Source organism: Nothoprocta perdicaria, unplaced genomic scaffold (genome assembly GCF_003342845.1).
Source record: "Nothoprocta perdicaria isolate Ctin4 unplaced genomic scaffold, notPer1 scaffold_93, whole genome shotgun sequence".
NCBI lineage: Eukaryota > Metazoa > Chordata > Aves > Tinamiformes > Tinamidae > Nothoprocta > Nothoprocta perdicaria.
Genome location: NW_020456232.1, coordinates 1,418,029 through 1,442,294, shown reverse-complemented (window position 1 = coordinate 1,442,294; position 24,266 = coordinate 1,418,029). Strand labels below are relative to the sequence as shown.

At 39.1% G+C, this 24,266-nt stretch overlaps 1 protein-coding gene across 2 annotated transcripts in view; it reads right to left on the bottom strand.

Moving 5' to 3' along the window:
• The window catches only part of PLCB4 (phospholipase C beta 4), a 190,301-nt gene that overhangs the window by 155,023 nt on the left and 11,012 nt on the right, over window positions 1-24,266 (bottom strand). For both annotated transcript variants that reach the window (XM_026052876.1, XM_026052877.1), the window contains exon 2: window positions 16,487-16,548. The gene's annotated coding sequence lies outside the window, so the exon portion shown is untranslated. The remainder of the gene's footprint in view (window positions 1-16,486; window positions 16,549-24,266) is intronic.

Sequence of the window (24,266 nt, the reverse complement as noted above, 5' to 3'; positions counted from 1 at the left end):
TATGTATATGTTAATGGAACAGTATATAAAGTCACCTCAAAGGCAACTGGTTTAAAATTGTAATCCCATCCCCTACAGATGGGACATGGGGTGATAAGTTAATTTAAAATTAGATTCCTGGATATAGTGCACACCTGATAATTGAGGGAAGCAGGAGGAGGAGGAGGTTATTGCTCTATATTCGAAAAGGTGAATCCCTCCTTCAGTAGAGGAGGAGAGGAAGGAAATTTAGAAGTCCACGGCCACGGAGTCTGGCTGTTTGATCACAGGGATTTCTGAGCAGCTGCTGGGGATGGTCAGGCCTTTTCACTAGCGCACAGTCCACCCAAGCATCGAACGGTGCCAGAGCAGTCTCTGGGGAGCAGAGAAGGACCTGAAGCAGCAGAACAGTCTCTACCAGCACAGTCTCAGCCACAGTTCCCTCCTGCAGCGCGCACACAAACCCCACGCATTTCACACCAGCAGCACCCGCTAGAGCAGCTGGGAGGACATGAAGCTTTCTGTCGAGTTGTGCCCTCTGCATATTGATCACAGGCACTGGGAAGATCCCACAGAGAGAAAGACGTGGGGAAGGACAGGGACCTGCCCAGCCTTTCCCCAGGGAACCCAAGGGATACCAGTTTTGCCATTCCCATATCCGCAAGGCCAGGGGCTTGGTGGTGCAAGCGAGTTGGAGGTATTCCTACCCGCAGCAGTTACCGTTTCTGCAATGCCAGTCATGTGCGCGACAAAACATAACAGCAGGAGAAGCACAAAATGTTTAGCTTTAAATTGTCAGCTTTGCACCAGCTATGTATTTCTGCTCATGGAAGCAACAGACAGAATAAAGAAAATGAGCAGGGAACACAGTTACAGTAGCTTCCTATTTTAATAACCGCYCTAATTGCTGACATTCAATTATTCATACACAGTTCCACACTTCTACCGTGCCAGAAGCACTGTTGGGGCTTTGAAGTTGCAATTGCCACGCTGCACTTAAAAGTATTTTGTTTGTCTTAAACATTACTTAGGCAAATACTTGTGTRTGAATTATCTAGAAAGATACAAGGCAGTGTAAGTGCTGGGCACATGAAGAAATAAGCCTATCTGTCCAGGTGRGAGTGTGTGCAAACACACACTGCTTCTAGCTCACGGAGCTCCAGCAGTTTAAGAGCTCCAAGAACATTTTCCTGGCTGATATCAGCACTGCAGTGGCAGGTAAGGACATACCCACCTGCTTAAACAGTTGCCAAGGAGGGAAACAYACATCTTTAGAGGCGCTTCCTGACCAGGAGAAAGCAGCGGCTCTTATTGAAAAATACAAGTCAGTCCCTATTTACTGATAAAAATGGAATTTTAAAGAGATGCCTAYGTTGACCTTACCTTCCACTGATTGAGATTTCGCCATATGGCAAATAGGAAACAGCTTACAGGACACAAAGCTGATTCACTTTTCTTTCTAATCTCAGTTTATACAGCAAACATTCTGGAGAGTCTCCAAGACATTTTCCTTCCTTTTGTCTTCTCCTACATTATGAGAGGGCAATTTAAGTGATGCCAAATTAAGCTTCTTCAGATCCTTACTGTGAAACTCCTGCAGTACTAGGGAGACATTCACAGTCATTTACCCAAACTGCTTTTATGACAGCAATTCACTGACTGCAGTTCTTTCTGCTAGCAAAGCTCACAGAACGCTTTTCTTGCACATTAGCTAATGATTATTTGGAACAACTTATCAGCTTTTTCTCCTTAATTACTACATAGGTCTCAGCAGCTCTGTGTCCAAAAAGCCTCTGCGATGAGAATGGGTGCATCTCGGGCAACAAACTCCTAGCCTGCACTACTGCTATGGAAGCAAGGAAATTGCTCTACCTGGTATTTGAATCTGTCAGCAAAGAGATAGGATGCAAACGCCCTAGTCAGAGCGCCACAAACGCCCCAGAGTCCTCATGCACACAGGCACCACTGTGATGCTGCAGCTTTGAGAAAAGAGATCGTCTATCATGGGCTCGTGGGCTCCTCGCAAGACCTGCACCTATTGCTCCCATCAGCAAGCGCGACCGAGTGCCCTTTTCCATCCTTTGACCTGCCTTAATTACACACATGCGGTTTTGCCTGGAGCCAGAACCAAACTATAAAAGGTYCTTTTTTATTTTTTTTCTCTTCTTAGAAATAAATAAATAAAAATTAAAAGCAGCATTCAGCTGGCAAAATGGGCAAAAAATCTTGTTTTGTTGCTACTCTAGTGAGGGTGGTACAAACTTTGTATCTTCAGAAACAAACAAACAAAAACAACAAAATTCAAACACATGATTCTTAGGACTTCTCTTTCACCATCCTTTAATTGAGCTTTGGTTGCCACTGCGGTTCAACACATCTACCCCAGCAATTCCAACAAACGTCTACATATGTGCAGCTCTATCCCATTACTCTTAGTAGTTCTCTAGCAATGCTGAATTCACTGAAACCCTGGAAGTTTTTAACATAATTCTGCAGAATGTAAATTCATATACTTGACATAGGCCTCGGAAAACAAACATGCTGAGAAAGGGCTGGACAGCAATTTACACAGTAGCCGAGGATTGCATGGAGTCAGTGAAAGAGAGAGAGAGAGAAAAAAAATCCATTCACAATGAAAAGTACATTAACCATGAAAGGGTCAGGGACTGGTTTCATTAGCAGTGGCCTAATGGTAACCTAGAATTAGCCAGCACTGTATTAGTTTTAACTTATACAGCCAAAGCACTTTAAAGCAGGCAGAGCCAGTGAAATCTAGCATCCCAAATGAGAAGAGCAGTTCCCATTCTCATTAAAAGGATCAGAATTTTCGGCCATGGCCTCAGCAGCAAATAAATAACAGTATTTGTTTTTTCACTCAGTTAGTAGAACAGGGAAAGAAGAGGCCACATCATCCACTTAGCTCAGCTCCATGTAAAAAACCCTAGCAATATTCAACTTTTGCATTAAGACTCACCACAAAAGCCACAAGGAAGTAATTTCCTTTAGTCCTTCTGTACATACACGGAAAGCCAGCAAAACTTCATTCTTCACAAGTCTCAGACTAATCAAAGAACATGACACACCTTCTGCCTTAATATTTAGTACTTTGTGCAGTTGGACATCTTTTTATAAAAGGCCTACCTTTAGGTAGAACATCTAAACACACAGTGAAAAATAGTCCCTGTTTCAGTATTCCCTAATTCATTTTATTGAAGCAAAGAAAATAAAATCAATACCGAAGGATTAGGATCATGTTCTTGAGACCCTTTGCTCTACTTCTGATAATTAATCTAGAAAAAATATACGTATACATATATTTGGTTCCTCCCTTAAAAGTCCATTCTTATGAGTGGAAAAAGCCCTGTGTAGCACACCGCTAGATAAGGCTCCTTCTTCCTTCCATTTCAAGCTAGAGGAGACTCAAGTGATACGAAATGTGCTATCATCTGCAAACTGTCCTGGCTTGCAAGTTGTCCAGGGATTAGAACTATTGAGGACTATTCCAGACCTCCCCTTAATTCTGATTCCACTCTACTATACTCATTGGATTTTTTTCCCCTTAACTCTGAGAAGGATCTGATAGCTAAATTTACAGAACTGGCAATACTCTGAAAATACAGAGCCTCAGAGAGAGAAGACATCTCATGAAAAGTAAACCTTATGGGATTATCAATTAAGATATTTTAGCTTCCAAACTTAAAATAAATGGAAAATATGTCATATGAACCTCTGTAGATATTCAATCATTTTATTTTTATTATATTGAGACCCATAATTGTACCTGGAAGGAAGGAAAAACTGGATCACTTTGTCCCCACTGGTCTAAAAGCACAAGTACCATCAAGAGACATATCTCACTCACTGGCAGGGGGAGCAGCAATGAGACCTGTATTAGCAAGCTTCATAAGGAAAAAAATAATTAGGACAGTAAGAAAAAAAATACACAGAAGCTAATTGTTCTCACAGCTATGAAATATAAATTTCTGTAATTTAGAAAGTTCAATGAAATGATGCTCGAGTAAAGAATTTTGCATCTTGGTAATTTTAAGTAATGTATTGCATGACATATATTTAAAAAAAAAGGAGAAAGAAAAAAAGAAAAAAAATCACTTTCTGATCCAAACTTTATCTTCACTCGTGTCTAATATTTAAAATTTTGGGGAAGGAATTTTTTTTTGGATTCTAATATTCATGATTGTAGGATGCAGTTTGTATAGTTTATTCAGAAAATAGATTTTTTTAGTCCTGTTCAGATAAGTTTAAGCTTCATAAATTTGCCTTTATCTCTTCCAAACATATAAAAATAACCAGCTAACCATAAACAGGAGGGGAAATGGCTTGAGTTAATAGCGACCCATAAAAATATGAGGTGTTTATGAATATAGAGTAGCTTGCCTATGAGGAAAACAGATATAATCAGCAAGCAGAGACTGAAGGCAACTTTGAAAGTTACTCTGAAGCAAAGATAACAAGCAGAAACTAAGCGTGACATGCGATAATTGGAATATTAAAATAATAATAATAGTAATAATAATGTGCAGGACAAAAGGAAATAAGATTTTTTTAAAAACCTTTCCTCAGTACTTAAGCACTTAATATTATGCATCTATCACAATTAACAATGAAATAAAATAAAAACAAACCCCCACACAGATATGCACAGGAGAAAATAATCAAGATTCAGGTTCTAGTGACTGTGTGTGTGATTCTAGCCTACCAACATTCTGCTTCCATCCCACTCGTTGTTTAAAAGTGTTTCCACCCCGTTCTTTACCTTGTAAACAACTTCACCAGAGTGCAGGTAATACGTGCACGTTTGCAGCAAAAAGGCCTTGATGTTGCTGCTTTTTGAAAAATAGTTATCAAGGAATGATCTTCTAACAGGCACTTTATGAAAGCAGTGTTGCCAGAAGCTTAACAGCAGCATGAAGCAAAACACGACCTTCAATAAAGCAGAAGCAGCCTGCTTCATACACCTCACCAAATCCGTGTATGCAGATTTCTACCAACCTCTAGTTCAATTGCCATAAAGGTCAATATTCCTTAATTCCAGCTCGTCGAAGACACCTAATAAACTATTTGCATCTCTGTTTCGAAATAAGGCTTGTAGGAAAGACTTGGCTGACAAACATAAGAATATTTTAAACATTAACAAGCATAATTAAAATATATCTCTATGCTTTAAAAAACAAGATGAGTCCATCTAAGCTGTTTATTTTGTTGGGTTTTTTTTCTCCTGTCTTTTCAAATATATTATTAAACACACATACCAGACGCAGTGAAACTTCTAAGGGGAATTGACATGGTGCAGCAAACATGCTGTTTACCAGAGACATTTATAATTCAATTTGAGGACATTTGCAAATGTTACCTTTCCAACTGCCCTCTTAATGGGTTCTGTGACAACTCAGTAGATGCACAGTAACCACAGGTATATTAGGATAATCACTCTCAGGAGCAAAGCATCCATCTTGCCTTTTATTAACCTAAAAATTACAAAAAAAAAAAAAAAGCATTTTATGTAATACAGGCTTCCTGATTTAAAGAAAATCCATCTGATGGACCCTTGACATCTGGTGGACTCTCATTTTTGGAAAAAAAAAAATTAAAAAAACCCAAGTTTTCTTAGTGTTAGCTCTGCAAAGCAATTCCAAGCAATGATACTACCAAGATCCAGGGATGATGACCCTGCACACAATTACCCACACACTGAGGTCTGCATCAAATAAACTTAGTGGGTCAAATGACTTCTGATCATCCATAAGGACCAGGATGCACGGAACTGTGTACTAGCTATCACAGGAAATAGTTTGGACAGAAAAAAGTTCTGTACCCTAAATTGATAATTTGCGCTTTCCCAAACGTACCCCTCTTTGCTCTTAGCTTTAAGGCTGCCCAGGTAACATCATGTTCATGGATGTTCTTTCTTTAAAAACCAAGCTTTTATAAAAACCTGGTCTATACACACTGCACAGGCATCCCTTTCAGGTTATCTCAAAGCAAGAAAAGGAATACTTCAAAACTTGATATATCTGCTGGAAGGAGAAAAAGATTTTAGATATATTCAGTCTTTCTTCAAAACTTCCACAGCGATTGATCCCTGTCTGTTAGTCCAGGTTTGTGCATGACCATCCGTTAGCAAGAGATGGGAAGATCTTCCTGTCACTGGGCAAAAATAGCACAGGATTCCAGCAGCCCTGCAGGACTAGCTGGCACTGCCTTCATCTTCCCGCACTATCCGGCTCCAGCTAAGTCCTAAGCTAAGCAAGTCCTGCCTTTTGATTTTTTTAAGCTTTTTGAATGTCCTTAGCTGAGGTTGATTTTGTATCCTCTTATTTTCCAGTTAGGTTCTACCTCTTTTCTGCTTCTCAGTCTTGTAGCTTTTCCTCCCACTCTACAGTGAAAGGGAATCAGTACAGGGAAGCTGTGAGAATGAATTAATATCTCTGAAATTATCTCCAGAACAAAAATGCCACATGGAGGTATTAACCAATAATTTTTGCATAAGAATATTGAACATCTTTTATAACACCAAGTATTGCAGCTAGAGACGTCCTCAGACGCAACTCAAATCCCTCCGTTTTCAAGCATTCGCTAGGACACCCACCAACACGATCATGTTCAAACAGGCACAGAGGCCGAGGGCCAGCTTGGTTTCACAGCTACCACCAGAAAGCTGCAAAACAGGCTGCTTAGTGTCTTCTAACAGATAATAGAATTCATTTCTGCCCTCTATATATAACTGGAAAAAAGAAAGAAAGAGAAAAAGGAAACATTACATTCAACCCAGTCCATCTTCAGCTATCACGTATGTACAATCTGCAACTGAGCACATGGGCTATTTCCTTAGATCTGACTTCAGATTGTAGGTGCAGAACTAACAGATGCACTGCAGTGATATTTGATCGTGTAATGCTTATTTTTTAAAAACATTGTTTAATTTCATATAGTTTATTACTTTAAATGCCTTCAATGCATTCTTTAGCAAATAGCTTAGAGGTATTAAACTGTCAAATTCCAAATAAACTTCATAGGCATTTCCAAATGGCACAACATATTGTGTTTTAATGAGTTCAGGATTACAAAAAAGAGATTAGCTTTGAAGGAAAAAAAAGTGGAATAAAAGGGTTTTATAATTGATTTTTTTTTTTTAAGAAAGAGTTCAAGGTTCTTAAATCACTACAAAAAGTCATAAAACTTAAAAAGCAGAAGTTAGGATTTCCATTTTAAATATCTGTAATGTGACAAAATACTWTTTTTTTTCCCACGGTAAGAAAAATCTAAGAGGACTTCTAAGCTATTACACCTTCCAGTAGATCATTTGTGTTATGAGTTATTAGCATAATTGGGGGCACACTTTATTCTGACCTTTGTAAAATTTTCATTTCCCAAATGTGATAGATACAGAGTGCTTTTATAACACCAATAATGATTATTTCCTATGGGAAACTGCCAATTATAAGCTGTCAAAAAAAGGTATATCAGATATACATTGAAAAACTGAACCTACCTAYAAGCAGGTACACTTCTATAAAATATAATCTGTACATTTTTGGTTCAACCGCGTCCTTCTCAGGTCATTCCTTCAACACTAATAAATATTTGACTGCTGTTTAAGCACAGCGTTTATGCTGAACATTCACCTTTCCCTGGCAATAAACCAGCACATGTGGGAAGCTGTTTTAGCCTTTAACCACTTGACTCAAGTCAATATTATTTATACCAAGTCACATCTAGTCCCAGCAAAAATACACAGATATAGAAACAAATCTCCTGGGTTCTAAACATAAGCTTGAAAACTTGGGGAAGAGGACAGCGTAGGAAACAGCAACAAGGATTATATATGAGGTTAAGCAACCAAGAGTTGCTCTTCTGCAGTTGTCTTGTACGAGTCATGCCCAGCTTCAGCASCTACAGTGCAGTAAAGTGACAGCAAGGGTACGGGCAGAGAAAACTCCAGCACGTCCTAAGCCAACAGATCAGAGGACAGGACAACCAGCACGTCCCCAGCTAGCCAGACATCTGCCCAGCCACTTTATCACTCTACGCACTACATGGGTGGTGTGTTAGGCATGTCAGGGAAAGAACTGCCTTCCTAGCGACACCAGCTTCATGCACTTTGTTTGCAAAGCTGCTAAAAGCAGTGAAATTGGACCACACAGAAACAGAGAGGCCTTCTGSAAAACGCACTCCTAGGAGACACTGCAAACACAATCTCTTTGCAGGCAGTGCTGACTTGTTAAAGCTCTCCCTGGATMCCACTGGATAGGCAGTTATACTTGGAAGGCTGCAAAAACTTATCAAAGAGAAGAAAATAGGAGAAAACTCTAAGAAATATTCAAGAACACAAACATGTGCTCCCACAGAGCAGAATATGCTCCAGCTCTTGCTGATTTTGTACAGTATTGCTTTAACTATTTTACCTGAAACTTAAAAGTCATTTGCTGTAATACTCCTGCTTTGGTCATCACAGCTTTAAAGTAACTTCCTAGGAKGCGAATTGCATTTATGCTCCTGCCATTCTGCACTACCTTTGAGATGAAACAGTCGTGAAATTGAATATAAAAGTATTTAACTTTATCTTCACAGCATCTGTAGATTAACATAGAAAATTTACRTATCAACAGCAACAACAAATTTGATCCTTATTTGTACATGACCTTGGAAAATACTTCATGCCAATATGTCAAGGGTGAAAAGAAGAAAGCTTTCAATTTCCCAAAACAAACAAATAAATAAATAAATCCCCAGTTCATGTTGATTTGCAATTTATGTCATATGCCACCAATTGCCCAATTAAGGTATGGAGGRAAATGTCACTTTTTGAATAGACACTTAGGAGATAGAAAAAAAAAAGGGAAGGGGCGGGTGGGGAGTCATTTAACACCAGGTAAGGAAGTTCATTGACTTAGAGCTTCAGAATATCCTGCTAGGTGCTTACTTGCATCCATATAAATAAAATGAGTTATATAAAAGCAGACCATAAAAGCTAGAGTCTGCACAGGGAAAGCTGACATGTTTGCAGGCACAGAGACCCAAGGCGACCTGTAAACAAACTCGCATGCCCAAACATTTTTCTGTTTTTCCCACACAACATAAAACTATAGTATTTGGTCTCATAAAACACACTACGTCTAATCAAAAAAATTTACCTTGCTTTGGTCCAAAACAACTGTAGCCAAATACCATGTCAGATATGAAATCTTTATTCTTCAAGAATAAAGACAGGCAGAGTGACTTCTTGAGAGGAAATATGGGCATAAACTCCTCACTCAGAAAAGTCAAATTCTAATTAATCTGGGCCATGAACCTTCCCCAAGACTTGGCATTGAAGCATCTGCCTTTCAGAGGGAGATTTAAGTAGCTACACAGATAAGACTCAATATACGTGGGTGAAAAACAAAGTCTTATTAGGAGAGCTGAAAAAATTCACTTCAAAGAAACATTCAGCACCAACACGAGGCAGACATTGCCAAGCATCTTGCTGGAAAAAGCTTACTGAAAGGACTTCCTGAAGACTTACTGACTTCATGAAGCAAAGCATTGCTTCCTTCACGTGAGGGCAGTCTGAACTGATGAGATATCATTTACAAAAACACTCACTGTGAAACACATATAAATGGTCACATTCCTTCAGATGTAAATGTGTCTGAGAAAAGGACCCTGCAGATCTTGACAGGCAGTCTGTATCAGCACAGGCATCACATGCACCTCTACAGCAGCTCCAAAGATACACTCCCAACCGCTAGCTCCGACTACAAAAGGATCACATAATGATCCTGTTTACAATCCAGATTTTCAAAGTCTGGTAGGGATCAAGCAGCAAAAAGTGCAGTTATGAAATCTAAGTAGATTTATTCTCTATTTTTCACTGTAATGTTTAATATGACTTATTAATTTTGTGAAGAAACAACAGTTTAAAATATAAACAACTGACAAGTAGAATATGTGCTCTTAGGCAGTAAACAACATTCCATATTTCTCTGTCTCTCCCCTTTGCTTTACACAAAATAACTAGTCTCTTCACTCGACATACTGTAACTTTCATAACTTGGCAGAGCAACCCTTGCACATCATGTTTTGGATCCAATAACTCAATACGTGCTTCAGAGATCTGGCAGCAGTTCTTCAGGGAGTTATTTCCTACTTTTCTGGCTTATACAACCTGTCGAGCCTGAAAATTTACACTTAGCAGATTAAGAGGATGTACGCAGAAAGAGAAAGGAAATCRTGATAACCACAATAATTATAAATGAAATTTTGAACAGAAATTTGATTTGCTACACAGATAGCTACACTGCCTGTCATTCTCGGGCAGAAGAGCAAATGCCATCTTTTCGGATTCTGTTCTCACAGGCACTGCAATGAAAAGGCATTTTTTTTCCAGAAAACAACTGCCCATAGGGCAGGCTCTGTATCCATTACACACACATTCCCTGTTCTGTAATAGAACAGTCACTTATAGAGTAACAAAATTACAACAGAAAATAGCTATGAACACTAGAACAAATATGGAATTTTGCCTTGGATTAGAATCTATTTGCTTGAACATTCAACYAAATATCTCCACCTGACCACTAATGCAATCAGAAAAAAACAATAAAAATTTCTATAATTTGGGGGTTTAGAGAAGCTGGAGAATATTGCGAGGAAAATAAAACTCCTTTCCAAATGCTAAGTATCTTTTGGCAGGAAGGWGGTATTTTTCTTTGTGGCCTCACCAAAAAACAAAGCATTCTAAGGCTGAATGAACTATCCATATGCTATAGGAATACACATCTATGTAAAAGGAACTATCTGCTGGGTGAATAATCTTGGTATTTCAGTAATAGGGCTTGGTAGATAGTTTCAGCTGGAGAAGAGTCAGAAACAGATAAAACCTTTTATATAACCCCAATGGCACCCATGACCTTCCTTCCCCTCCCACCACATAGTTATTTCCTATATTTGTATTAATGCCTCTCCCTTCTTCTCCAATTTGCCTAATTTATTTTGTAGTTCTCCATATACCTTTCAGGTGGTTTTGCTCATTATTTCACCTCATTTCCCTCTTTCTCATACATTTGACCCCTGCTTAGGTCAGCAGCAAAACTCTCACTAACTTCACTGCAAAGGGATCCCTTGGGACGGCAGGAATGTCACCCGCCGTCTCTGCCTTGCCCTCCCACCACTGCCCTTCAGCTTTTTCATATGGTCATGCCATCTAATTTTAGAATGAGAAACTGGAAGGGGAATAGTTTCCTCCAGTAGCTTCCACCCCAATCTCTCCACTTCCAGACAACTACTCTTGTTGATTAATTGAGTTTGTGATCTGGTCTCCTCCAGGAGCCAACCCAACCTGCTATCCAGAAAGCAAGGAACCAAGAAAGGGGGGRAAAAAAAAAGGTGAGATAACAAACCAACAAAAAACCCCCACAACCCAGAGCCCTCTTGCGCTAAGCCACCTCAGCACAGAACTCATCTGAGCCTGCACAGAACAGAATTTGATATATTTCATTTTCTTCAGCTTTCCTTAAGGACTACAACATGAGATGCCATTTTGCAACTCACTTTTTCAGGCATCTCGCCCACTGTAGTTCTTCCCACATTGCTCATCTTGATATACAAGACCAAGACTTCAAATATTTTTAAGAAACAAGGTTTTAACTCAGGGCACTGATATTTTATATTATATTTKTATATATTTATATTACATTTATATTATTTATAGATTTATATTATATTTATCTATATATTTCTGTATATTTATATTATAGTATATATTTATACCAAATATTTTATTGAATAACAACATAGCTTAGTTTCTTACAACACTTCTACACCTTTGCAAAACAAACCAGATGTTATTTTATTTCTTTTCCTAGAAGGAATGAATTGGGAAATAAATCTTAAAGGAAAAATTTTCACACTTGTGTGAAAATTTTAAAGATGTCATAAAAAAAAACAAGCCAATAAAAACAACTTTTCTTGGCTAAAGACAAGTGATTATTCAGGTTGACATCGCACACACCCTCTTACATACACACCTGTTCCAACAAGAAGAAATCCATAAATGTAAGAAGGTCAAGGTGGAAAAAAGAAACTGTCGCTGTCTTGCATCATCTAAGCAAGTTATATGGGGACCAAAGGCTCTAACAGACAGACTGGATCAGATCACAGGCCTGTCTCGTCCAGTACTGCCTCAGATGCCAGCACCAGATGCCTCAGATGAAGGCACCAGAATCTTCCAGTAGGCAGCTATTGGATAATCTGTCTCCCCACATTAGATCTCATGCTGACCTCTCTGCTGCCTCATCCAAGAGAAAAATAAGGTTAAATATTTCCTTTTAATTTGTACTACTAATTATAATAATCATATGGTTATGAAGAACAACCCCAAAATCAAGAGCCTTTATTATTTTCCTCCTTTTTCTGCATTAAAATGTCTTAAGACTGAAAGATTCCCACCTTGGAAATGGTAGAATACACTCAGGTTTCTTCTCYCATGACAACAAGCAGTTCGAAGCTGCAGCTTGCCAAACTTAAGTCATCCTCCCCAGATGCCCACCAGTCATTTATTCCTTCCCCATTAACCTTCACTCTGTCATGTTAATGAAAAGCAACTCACCTGAACCTTTCACAATTTCATTTAGCAGGTCTGTTTTCAGCTAGATCAATCCCCTGATAAAATTCACCTGCCAGGTACACAGATTTTTGGTGTGACCTGCGAGTGAAGTTGAGGACTGACTACTTTCTTTAGCAGCAGCAGTTGGAATGTACATGAGACTTATGAAAGCCTGACAACTGAGACAATAACTACTGCTATAAATCACCTGAATGCTTTGGTCACCACTTGCTTTTCAGTTTAGTTAGCTCTCCTTTTCAATCCTGCTCATCCTGAGACTTCTCCCCTTTTACCAGTATGCATATTCTGCTCCTTCTATGCTCACCCATCTCCCCAAGGAACGTCTATCCATCGCTGGACATTGCTGTAATTAAACAAAAGTCTTTCCAAGGAAAGTATGAAGAGTACACGATCACATACAGCAGGATATGTTTGGAAAACAATGCTTCATCTGGATGCAGCAAGCTTTATTTATTTTTCTTCTGCCTCTCTATTTTTGTTTTATACTGTTGACTCCAAGTTTTAATGACAGAWGATATTTTAAGCATTCCTGACCTAGAAAAGTGCTAAGAATAAAGATTTAAAAAAAAAAAAAAAATTGTCCATCTGAAGGGAAATTCACTCCACCTTGGCCAGCCACACGCATTGCTTATGAACAACAGACAACTTGTCACATCTAAAGAACTCAGTCTCTAAGACTGCAMTAACATGCATAAAGAATCACAAGATCTGTAGGTTCAATGAACTTGACTAGGAGAACAAATCAGCAGTAGGACTCATAGATATAGCAAATCTGCACAGAAAAAGACATCAGAGATGGAAAATAGACAAAAAAAATCTAAACTGCTGTACCTACCAGGGACTGAAAGAAGCAACCCAGTTTTACGTGGGAACCATGTCTAAAGTTAGGTTTAATGATCTCTGTATTTTGAGAGTAACAAACTCAGCAAATTGGCAGAGGTTATACTGATATCCACTAAAAAGCCAACTTCTCTTCTTTGCTCTCTGGTAGAGAGCAGCTTCCATTTGGGGAGTGGTTGCCATGCCCCATACAATGACCAGGAAACAAATGCATTAGAGCTAAAAACCATTACGTCAGTGTTTACATGGATAAGCCAGGGAGGTATGACAATGGAGTCACTGTACACTCACTGTGGTATAAGGAAATATCTCAAAATATTTGTGATCTTAAACCGAACAGAAATAGTTCATGAGGTTTCAGCCCTCTTAAGTCCGGACAGTAACCCCTGTAATATCATAACCTGCAGTAAATGACTCTTACAGTAATGTTGGTGTGTGAAACACTACATTACCAATGTTTGTGTTGGCTTTGGAAGTACTTTCACAATCACAGAAACTGTTTTTAACTAGTCAACATTATTTATGAAGCCTCAGCTATTTAAAAAAAAAAAAATCGGATTCAAATAAAGCTCACATGTATACATAAATTGGAGTGGGGAAAATGATACAGTTCTTTTGAGATTGGTAGCTCTTCCAAAGGACCAGAAACATTGGAAAGAAATAAAAAGAAAGCCTTATGCACAAATAAATGGACCTAACACATTAGCTTTTAATATTCCTGCCTTCATCATTCTAGCTAACAGATCATTAAATACTCCCAAGCTCGGGGTTGAGGATCAGTTATTCAACAACATTTTTAAATCATATTAAGGGAAGAGGATTTAGTAGTGGAAACACTTTCTTATTTTTACAGTCCAATCCATCTTTTGTAATGGCTACAATTTGCATCTTTCCCTTCCTTCAGCTTCATTCAGACAGGAAGGTACTTCATTTTTTTCCCCTCAAACTCTTGGCTGACCCCCTGGGTTTGGATGTATTAATGTTCCTTGGGCATAGCCAGATTCAAATACTGCCTGCCTATAGAATAAATATGCTGTTTATTGTTATTCTTTTTCTTGTAAATGACCAAATTCTCTTCATATTTACTTTATGCTTATTCAAAAGTTCTGGAATTTGCCTTTTTTTTTTTTTTTTTTTTTTTATGAAAGTCTTGGACTTTCAAGATTCTGTATAAAACCCACAACATTCACCTGTGTATGCCATGTTAAAATTGTTAAAGATAAGTCCAAGGAAAAAGCAGCTTCTCCAACTTCCTTACCTCCAAAGTTATTGGCTTTTCCCATTGTGTAGTGTTTTGTTTCAAAAGCAAGAAAAACACTCAAGTACAATAAATAGCTACTGACAATAAAGCAAACCAATTCATCCCCTACTTCTATTTATTTATTCTAACAAATGAGCCCATTACCCCTGCAACTGCATCAATGGTGTGATATCCTTCCGCATCTTCAGCAAGAGTCCGATGGCTTACACCTGGGCAAGAAGTTAATCCCACCTGTTTTCTCAGACTTTTGMTCTAAGGATATATTTACACTAGCTTCTACAGGAGAAAGCTATTTCTAGCCAATGTAGCTTAGTTTTTTTTAATGCATTTATTTTTATTTTTTCAAACAAACTGCACTTGTGTCCACAGGAGAATTTTTTTTTTTTTTAAATCATTTACAAATAAACAAACTAACTGTGGTAGAACACTGAGTCACAGTGCAAGAAATTTCCCAAGTTCTTGTGGTACAGCGTGGGGATGAACTGACTACCAAAAAGTGAAAAACCAAGGAAACAGAAATGCTTTTTAATGACCTAAACCATTGTTATACATAARGATTACCTACAACCACCATAAAATTACTTCCATTCCTAAAATTATAAGAGACCAGGGCCATCACATTGGGCATTGCTGGCTTTTTTTTGATGAAATTTTCTACAATGAAGAGCTCCCATTGAAGAGATCCCATGAAGAGCAATCAGAATCTTCAACTGAAAAGTCATCTCCGATCATATCAAAGAACTCTCATATAGTTATTTTTATACAAACAACCACAAAAATTAAACACAATGCCTCTCCATGGCTGTTTCCAGAAATTTCAGCGGAACCAACTGTGACTGAAGTTCTACAGTACTTACACATGCAGCTCTGCTCCTATGCACCAGGGTGACAAGARTCATGGGGCTCATTTAAACTAAATGGATCAGCTTGACCAGGAGGGCAATGCACCTTCCCTGCTGGTCTCCCACGACTCAGGCTTAGAGACAAAAGTAAAAGCTGCCCCAACATTCCTTCTTGGTCTGCTCAGGGCCTGGATGCTGAAGAAGGGAGAATCTGGTGCTTCTGGAGCAAGAACAGCTATCAGAGTCCAGAAGTCAATGAGGAAAGCAGCTTGGCTGCTGATGGGATATATGAACTAAACTCAGATTAGAAACACCTGTAAAATGGATTTAATCAGGTGTGGGAGAAGTTTCCTAATCCTGAGTGTGGAGAAAAATTACTTTTTTGCTACTTTCAGATCTGGAGAAAAACACTGGCATCACACGGAAGTGAGAGCACTTAATTTAGCTCTTGCAATTGTTTTACAACCGTTTCCACAGAGGTATTCTGAGTATTCAGGGACCTCATCTGTTTGCCAGCCTCAGGCCTCTAGTAGGCTAATATTTAGAGGTGGTGCTAGGGAAATATTCAGTGATTTTATTTCCCTCAGGTCTGTTTAAACCACAGTGCCTATGTGTGGCACTGCTTATCATCCTGTCCCCACAGAGACCAAGACTCTTTACTTACCATCAGGATGTCTGGTTTCCAGGAGAGGACCTCTACATGCTCTGATATTGCAGACTTTTGGGCTAAATTCCTAATAATTTAGGAATTATTCCTAATAATTTAGGAATTTAGCTCCTCATGGACCTCAATCACTATTAGACCACCCTCTTTCAGAAGATGCTCTTCGTTCTGCTAATACTAACAGCACAGCATAAAATCATTAGCTATGTTTCACACTTGAGAAAAATCTACTAAAAATGTTTAAAAGTGCTAAGAGAATGGGGAAGCCCACTTACCTTTTTTGGCAATCAGGAATTATTCTGTAGAAATTCCCATTGTAGATAACCAGCTCCTTTCCCTTAAAAAAAAAAAAAAAAGAAAAAAAGCAATTGATCAAATATTTTATGAAAATAGAACACAACCTCCAATGCAGAAGAAAACAGTAATAGTGCATATTAATACACAGTTACCTGTGTAGTTAATATACAGTCTGGGGCTGTGCAATATATATAACGAAGTGAACTTCAAGGAGAAGAAAAAACCTAAGTTCTTGCCCAAGCTTCCCCCGAGGAGGTATTGCACAGATCTCATGGCTGTCACTTCTCTACCAATACCACCATTTGCCTTCTAGTTGTTGCTTTTCCTGCCTTTTAAATGCACAGAAGCAATTAATTTCTACATCCAAGTCATCTGTATGTATGAGAGCTCAGAATGTACATAAACAATGCAATAACGAGCACTAAACAAGCAAAACAGTACAGATACAGGATCTGCAACAAAGAGGACAAAACAGCTCAAAAATCAAGTCAAATCCAAATACAATACCTATACTTTATAAAAGAAGATCTTTTWAAAAAAGTGCATTCAGTTTTGTAAATGAAATGAAATTAACTAAYGGTTATGGTTAACCATTGATAAATCAATTGATTAACCAACTCAATGGTTAATGAAGTAATGGTTCCTTCAAATGAATCTGTGCAATGAGCTCCTGAAGAATAAGAAAAAAATTCATCTTTAAAATAAATAAAATATCTAAAAATACCTTCCAAAAACCTGAAATATAAATCATGCACTAGGGATGTGCTCAGGATCAGAAATCTGATCTGGTACCTTTTACATTTTATGAGGTACAGAAGAGAAATAAAACATATATTTTTTAACACACACACACACACACACACACACACACACACACACACACACACACACACACCCCAAAGCCTCAGAGAGATTCGGAACAGAGGTTCAGGGAACCAAAATCTACAGCCAAGAAAGGCCAGAGCATGCGGTGGGTCTAGTGTTTGTCTTGAAACTCTAAGTGCATGAGACGGCCCAAGTAGTTCGCTAAGGGGCCTGAGAACCAAGGCAGTCACAGTTAAAGCAGGGAGAGCCATTTTAATGGTTTGGGACTGTGTCAAATAACAAATAACAGTAAACTATTTTAAGATTTTAATGTTGAAACCTTCTGAAGTTGCCAAAAACTATTAAAACAAACTTTTCTAAAATATAAACAGTAGCTCCAAGAGGATAATGGCTAGATATTTTATTTTAATTAAAATATTGACAGTGGGTTCATTTAGCAAAAGATGTCACAGTGTCTTTGGTTTGTTTGTTTGTTTTTTAATGCCTTAAAATGCCTCATTGTGSTAATGAACTTTCACATTGGTCTCATCATCCCAAAAATTACATGTGAAGGGATCACCGAGTCTCCCCATCTCGCAGCTGTGTATGAAAGAGTAAGTGCCTCTACACTTATTTTTTGGGACAGCTAAAACCAGATCAGTGCTATAAATAAAAATCACTATTGAAAACATTCTTTTTTTTTTAATTCAAATACACATTTTAGGAAAAACAAAGTTATTACAAGAATATTTTGATACAGATTATCCTACCAGTTTGCTGAGAGATACACCTTGAATATTTTTATTCTCRAGCATATTATGGTCAAATTTCAACACAGTTACATCAGCACAAATTCCAGCAGAATCCCACTGAAATCAGTGGCATCCTACCACACCTAATGCTCCTAACAGAAACAAAATYTGGTTCTCAACTCTTTTTAATCGTTTACAGCTTTCTGGAGCAAAAACTACCAGTGGGCTCTGAAATTTCTCATGTTCCATGTAAACAGATGAGTACAACGTCGTAAAATTCAGCAAAACACAAATCCGTTTCTCCTTAGTTAGACAAATACCCAAAAAATCTTTCTTTTTGCCAGTTAAGTACTTCTTCAGAAGCTTGTTTGTGTTCAAAATCTCTAATGGCCCTTTTAGCGAGACTGTAAAATCTGTGAGAGAAACACTGGGAGCCAGGGACGAGTCTCAGTGACTGGTAGAAATGCAGAGAAATCCTTAACTCACAGTCACTGACTATTGACCTTGCAGCTGCAGCCTCAAGCGTGGTCCATAGCTGCTTCTATGGCTAAAATAATAAAACCCTGAAGCTTCCACTTCTTTCCCAAGGAATATAAACAAACAAGAAAGCAAATCAGTTGGCCTTAAATCCCTTGCTAGCTCCTTTTTACAGCTGATTGTTAATGGTACAGTCCTTCCTTCCCAAAGCCCTGACCAAACAGCTACCACGGGCTCTCAAGGGCAGAACTGCTGAGCACTCACTTCCCCAAGCTGAAGTCGAAAGAGCTGTCACTGGTCAGCACACAAATAAGGCCACTGGCTCTTCTTCTACCCAGGACACATCACAAGCTGGCCCTCARTTAGAATTCAACTTGGGGTCTGCAGACCACTGGAGTTTCACAGATTGCCCCTAAAGATCCACGAATACTAGCTAAGAAAAGGAAAACCCACAGTGTGCTATTTTCTGTTCTTGAACCAAGCACTCCTAAAATGTTTAATATCTACCAGCTTTGGCAACTCAGTTCTTTACTGTGTCTAGCACAGATGACAGCCTGGGGATGCACGTAATGCCTCTCCGGAGCGAACCAGCCAATTCCGGGTACTGTGATAGTGCTATCAAAACTGCAGGATCTCAGTTCCTCCTCTGCTAATGGAAAGCATCCTTGTACATTTTGTACTTGCAAGTGGAGCAAAAAGGGCAGCATTTATATTGAAACAAGATCCTGAGAGGATACGTCTCAGTATTTTTTAATAGTCATCTACCAGTAAGGGCARAGCAAGCAAAAAAGCGATTTTACGGTTCTCACTATCAATCAGCATCAAAAAGTGAATGCTGTGGCAGTGTCAAAAAACCTGGAAAGAATGCAAGGTGAAACGATGACAGGCAACCTTCAGCCTCCTCTTCTTCCCTAATCAAAAGCATGATTTCTTCAGAAGTAAATGAAGTGCACTCACAGCAGAACAGGAAACTGGCCAGGCAGCTATCACTGCGAATGCAAAAATATGGATGGGTGTTATTAGGCGATTGCTAAGGCTAAAAACCCAGCAAAATCACAGATCATCTATCCCACCAGAAGTAAAATCAGAATTACTCATAGAGAGAAGGAGCCAAGCAATTGCAAGTTGTGGTATTWGCCAAAGTCAAGAAAAGGCCAAGTATTCAAATCGACTTCCAGCTTAAAGTGCCTACTTTATCCTACAGCAAGCTGCTGCTCTCTCCAGCCAGTTCATACATGTGAAATATGTTGAGAAATGCATTTGTTTTGCCCCTGGCATTCAGAAAATATGGTGATTAAATGTAWCTGCCTCCTACAGGAAAGATGAGACTGGGCAAGTCTACCTGTCTCGTTCTGAAGGTTCGCATTCATTGACAAGCATTCTTCCAGGTATGGTTGCACTCATTTATAAAATATTCCTAATTCCCAAAGGAGTTCTGTAGCATTTCCAAGAAGGTTCGGGCACTAGGACAATKAAGCAGTATAAAAACAGTCTACAAAATCCCTCTGAAAATAGGYTAYGTCAGGGTTCAGCCACTGAACTCACATATATCTTCAGTTTCACGTCAAAGAGCGGAAATGCAATTTTCAATCCTTCTACTAAAGTGCAATGAACACCAAGAGAAAAAGCTCTTATCCTTTTAGGAACTGCTGTTGCAAAAAGTAAGATGCATTTCTTGACGAGTTACCCAAATTACTCTATTACCTTAAACACACAGCATGGTTTTGCCAAATTGCTTCTCTCTTACTTTCTCCTGACTTAACAAACCCTTTGGAAGGGTTACTTGCAAGGGAAGAAGTTAAGTTTTCAAAACTCTCAAATAAACCATAATGACTCTTCAACAGGATAGACAGCAAACCCAGCTTCTTGCTGGCAGTTGATAAAGTCGGAATCTTTGATTTCTTTTTTTCTTAGCTGAAAGCAAGATGCGACTTGACAATGATGTAGAATGCAAGGCTTTCATTCCACCTGTCACTATGAAACAGTAAGGGAGAAGGACCCGACAGAAACACATATCTCAAAGCTTGCGACTGTTTGCTCACTAATGACACTTGGTTAGGGATGAAGAGCCCTTGCCCGAGTTCCCCATGGGGAGACTGATTCTCTAATATCTCCACAAGGACCTCAGGCCTGATTCTGGAGTACGAGCATCTGATTTCAAAGATGAGACCAATAGAATCTTAATTTACTCACAGTGATGACTTTAGTCCATGAATATATCCTCTCCCAAAATGCTCATTATCTACCAAATCTTCACTCATTTTGTGCCAAAAAAAGAATGTGACCATAATGTATTTGCTTTTTAGTTACTTTTAGATGAGCAATGATTTTTAAACATTTCCTAGACCTAAACTCACTATACAGCAGCCTGCACATGTGAAATATCAATATAGACATAGTATTTTCTTCCTTAATGTTTTTCAGCAATAGGAAGGAAGGCAGGATCACTCTAGCTCTAACGCTGGCTCTTTGTAAGAGGGTGCCAGCTGGTCCCTGCTCGGGGCAGGAAGCCACGCGACCAGCGTACAGCAGCACGCAGCAAGGCTGCCCGCTGCCAGGCCCGGCCGTCGGCRGGGCAGCCTGTTCCAGCAAGAGCCTTGCTGCTCAAGTGCTCAGTCTTATCTGAAACCTTTGGAAAATCTCAGCTCCTTCCTGGAGCGGAGCCTTGCCAGGGACATGGGTCTGTCGCTGGTGACACACGCTGCACACAACTCGGTGGCTTCCTGTTGGCTTCAAAGCATTACATAATTTGAGTCTCTGGCATCTCTTCCTGGAATATTTCACATATTAATCCACAAATGCAGCAACCAGAAAACTCTCCTTTGTTCACTGATGCCAACTAGGATGATAGTGGCTGCAGAGCATAAGCCATTTCTTTCCAAGGAGATGGAAACTGGATGGTAGGATTCACAGACGCACAAAGGCAGCAGCTAAATAGGCAGCTACTCCCCAGTAGCTCCAGAGGCAACAGAGAAACTACATTTCATCTGCTTGTGCCAAAGGAATTGCATGATTGAAAATACATTCACAAACCACATAAGTGGTGGATTAAGGGCAACTGCACTTAGGTTTCCTGAGCTCAGTTAGGAAATTATTAACTAAAAAAATGTGTACCATTTTATTGCTAGTATCATACACACTAACTAGATGTCCTACATCTGACCCCAACCGTGCACAGTCATGAGTTGGAAAAACTTCCCAACTCACCTCAAGGGGCCTTACAGCTAATCTGAAAAGCAAATCGGCTTTTTGAGATCTGCAAAGCAAGCCTGAGCTGGCTGAATTTCTGAAACCAGCAGGCTATTCCCATAGAGATTCCAAATAATTCGGAGCCTGGTGCTTATATCTTATGAAAAGCATATTAATTAGTCATAGGTACACCCACCAAAATTATCTATTTGCAAATAAATAAATCTCTCAGATTTCTTTCCTACAGCGAATGCATTATATTTATCTGAGAAATCAGAGTAATTTAGGTAAGGCAATAAACAGCAGCAGCATTTTTGCAATATAAACAAAACAGATACCACAAACTTATCAGCATGCAAATTAGCAAAAGGCCTGAGAATTTACACAATCTACAATGCTAGCCACAAAGCTTTAGAAGGATGTCTTTTCAGAGGTTGTAATAAGGAAAGGGATCATTTTTAATTGAACTTCTGTCTTGGGACCTCACAACTATGGAATCATACTATCGTGAACTTTCTAGAGATGCTTTCACTTCTATTTCAGGTGGGAATTATATTTTCCAGGATTTTAAAGTGCTTCTGACTATTTAAAGCAAATTAATAATTTTCATAAAAAGCTGTTTTCTGGCTGAAAGTGCAGCTGAGCTGTCTCTTGCTGCATGCACAACAGCCAAGAAGGGGCAATCGCAGCCTCCAGCCCACAGCCTGTGCAACCAGTGCAGGTACCAGGGAACGTGCCATGGATGAGAAGATGGAAGAGGGTGAGAACAGATACTCCTTCCACGGCTGCAAGCCAGCAGATGCTAGCACTTGAAATCATTAATATAAAATGCAATTGGCTAAGGGATCTTCCAGGGAACACCCAGCACAACACAGCAACCCTCCTTCTTTCGGGAAGGTGCACCAGAAACTGGTAGTTCATTTCTCACTGTTTATATTTGAAACGTGAACAGCAATTCCAACATAGCATGTTCCAAAACCACACCACTGATTTACCCCAATCTGCTTGTCCCGTTACATGGTGGGAAGTAAATAGCTAACCATGGTAGCTATGGTCCCAGGGGCCAGTCTAAGGCCAGCAAACACTTTCAAATGTATCACATAAAGCATTCAGCTTTTTCACACCCTCCCTTTTCTTGGCAGTCATCGATTTTTTTTTTTTTTTTTTTTTTAAACCATTTTAGAAAACATTAACCACAAAGCGAATCTGTGCTTCTAGGGAACAGTCCATCCCTTCTTTTCTCCTCGTGAGACAGCGCTGGGAAGGTGCAGCAGGGTAGTGGCCATTCTCACGCGAGCAGATGTTACGCCGGAACAAAACTGCTCGGCTGCAAGTTCAAGGAGGCAGCTCTGGAGAGACATTTACTCAACCAGCTACGAGCAAAAACAACACAGGATGGCAAACCGCAGGACACAGACATTTAATTTCACACAACTGCCTTTTTTTCCCCTTTCTTCTGACGCTCTCCAATCTGTTTTAATTTTAATAAGAGGCTCTGACTCGTGGTCACTTCACAATTCATTACAAGGCCTAAATGCCAGCAGCTTTTCTTGTTTTAACAAAATGTACAGAGCTGCAGTTAGATTATACCTGGTTTAAACATACTTTTATTTCACTTCTACTCACATGCATCTAGTTCAAAATACAGAACAAATTTAGTTATTGGCAATACAAAATATAAGAGAAAAAATCATTGTAAAAAGCTCATCGATACATTTCTAAACAAGTTTGATTACCACTGCTGAAACCAGCAGCCACTAGCTAGCTAAAAGTGGCATTTTTGTGATGGAAATAGYGTGGTATTTCAATACAAGAAGCTAAATGCGTTTCCCCAGATGCTAAACCGGGAGCTTAAACCGCCCCCCAGAAACAACCACGGCAATAGTGTTTCACCAGGAAGTTGAAGCATTAAACTCCAAGTACAATGTTGCACTTTGACGGCAGTGGGATTAAACCTGAAACAGCTTGTTACATACTGACACTCTCTTACCTATATGATAATRAATGCATTCCCTGTAGACTCGTCCTATACTGATTATATACATTCTTCAAGAAAAGGAGCTTTTTTTTAATACTAATACACAATGTCTGAAAAGGTTTCCCAAAGTGCTATTAGATCTCTAAGTGCTCTAAGAGTGCAAAATATCAAATAACATTTTTTTGGCATAGCTTAACCATTTTTCTAGAGACATGCTGTGTTTAATTCAGTGTATTTTGTGGCCAGCCTCTTCTACTGCTTTTCTCATCCAGCTATGCGACTGAATTTGTTCATGGCTTGTTTTCTGTTGSCTTCTGCAGAGCTAAAAGGAAAAGGGAAAACACAGAAGAACCTAGAGAAATGGGTTGCAAAAATCACAAGGGAGTTCAGCCCTGGTGTGTGCAGCTACCTCAGTTCACCTGAAGAAAGAAAGCAAAAGAAAGAAAAAGAAAGAAAATAATTTTGCAAAGGTTTGGACTTGACTGTGTCCCTTTAAAGCAGCTTTGCTGATTCAGACTGTATCCCCACAGTTGCCAAAAAGGAAAAAAAAAAAAAAAA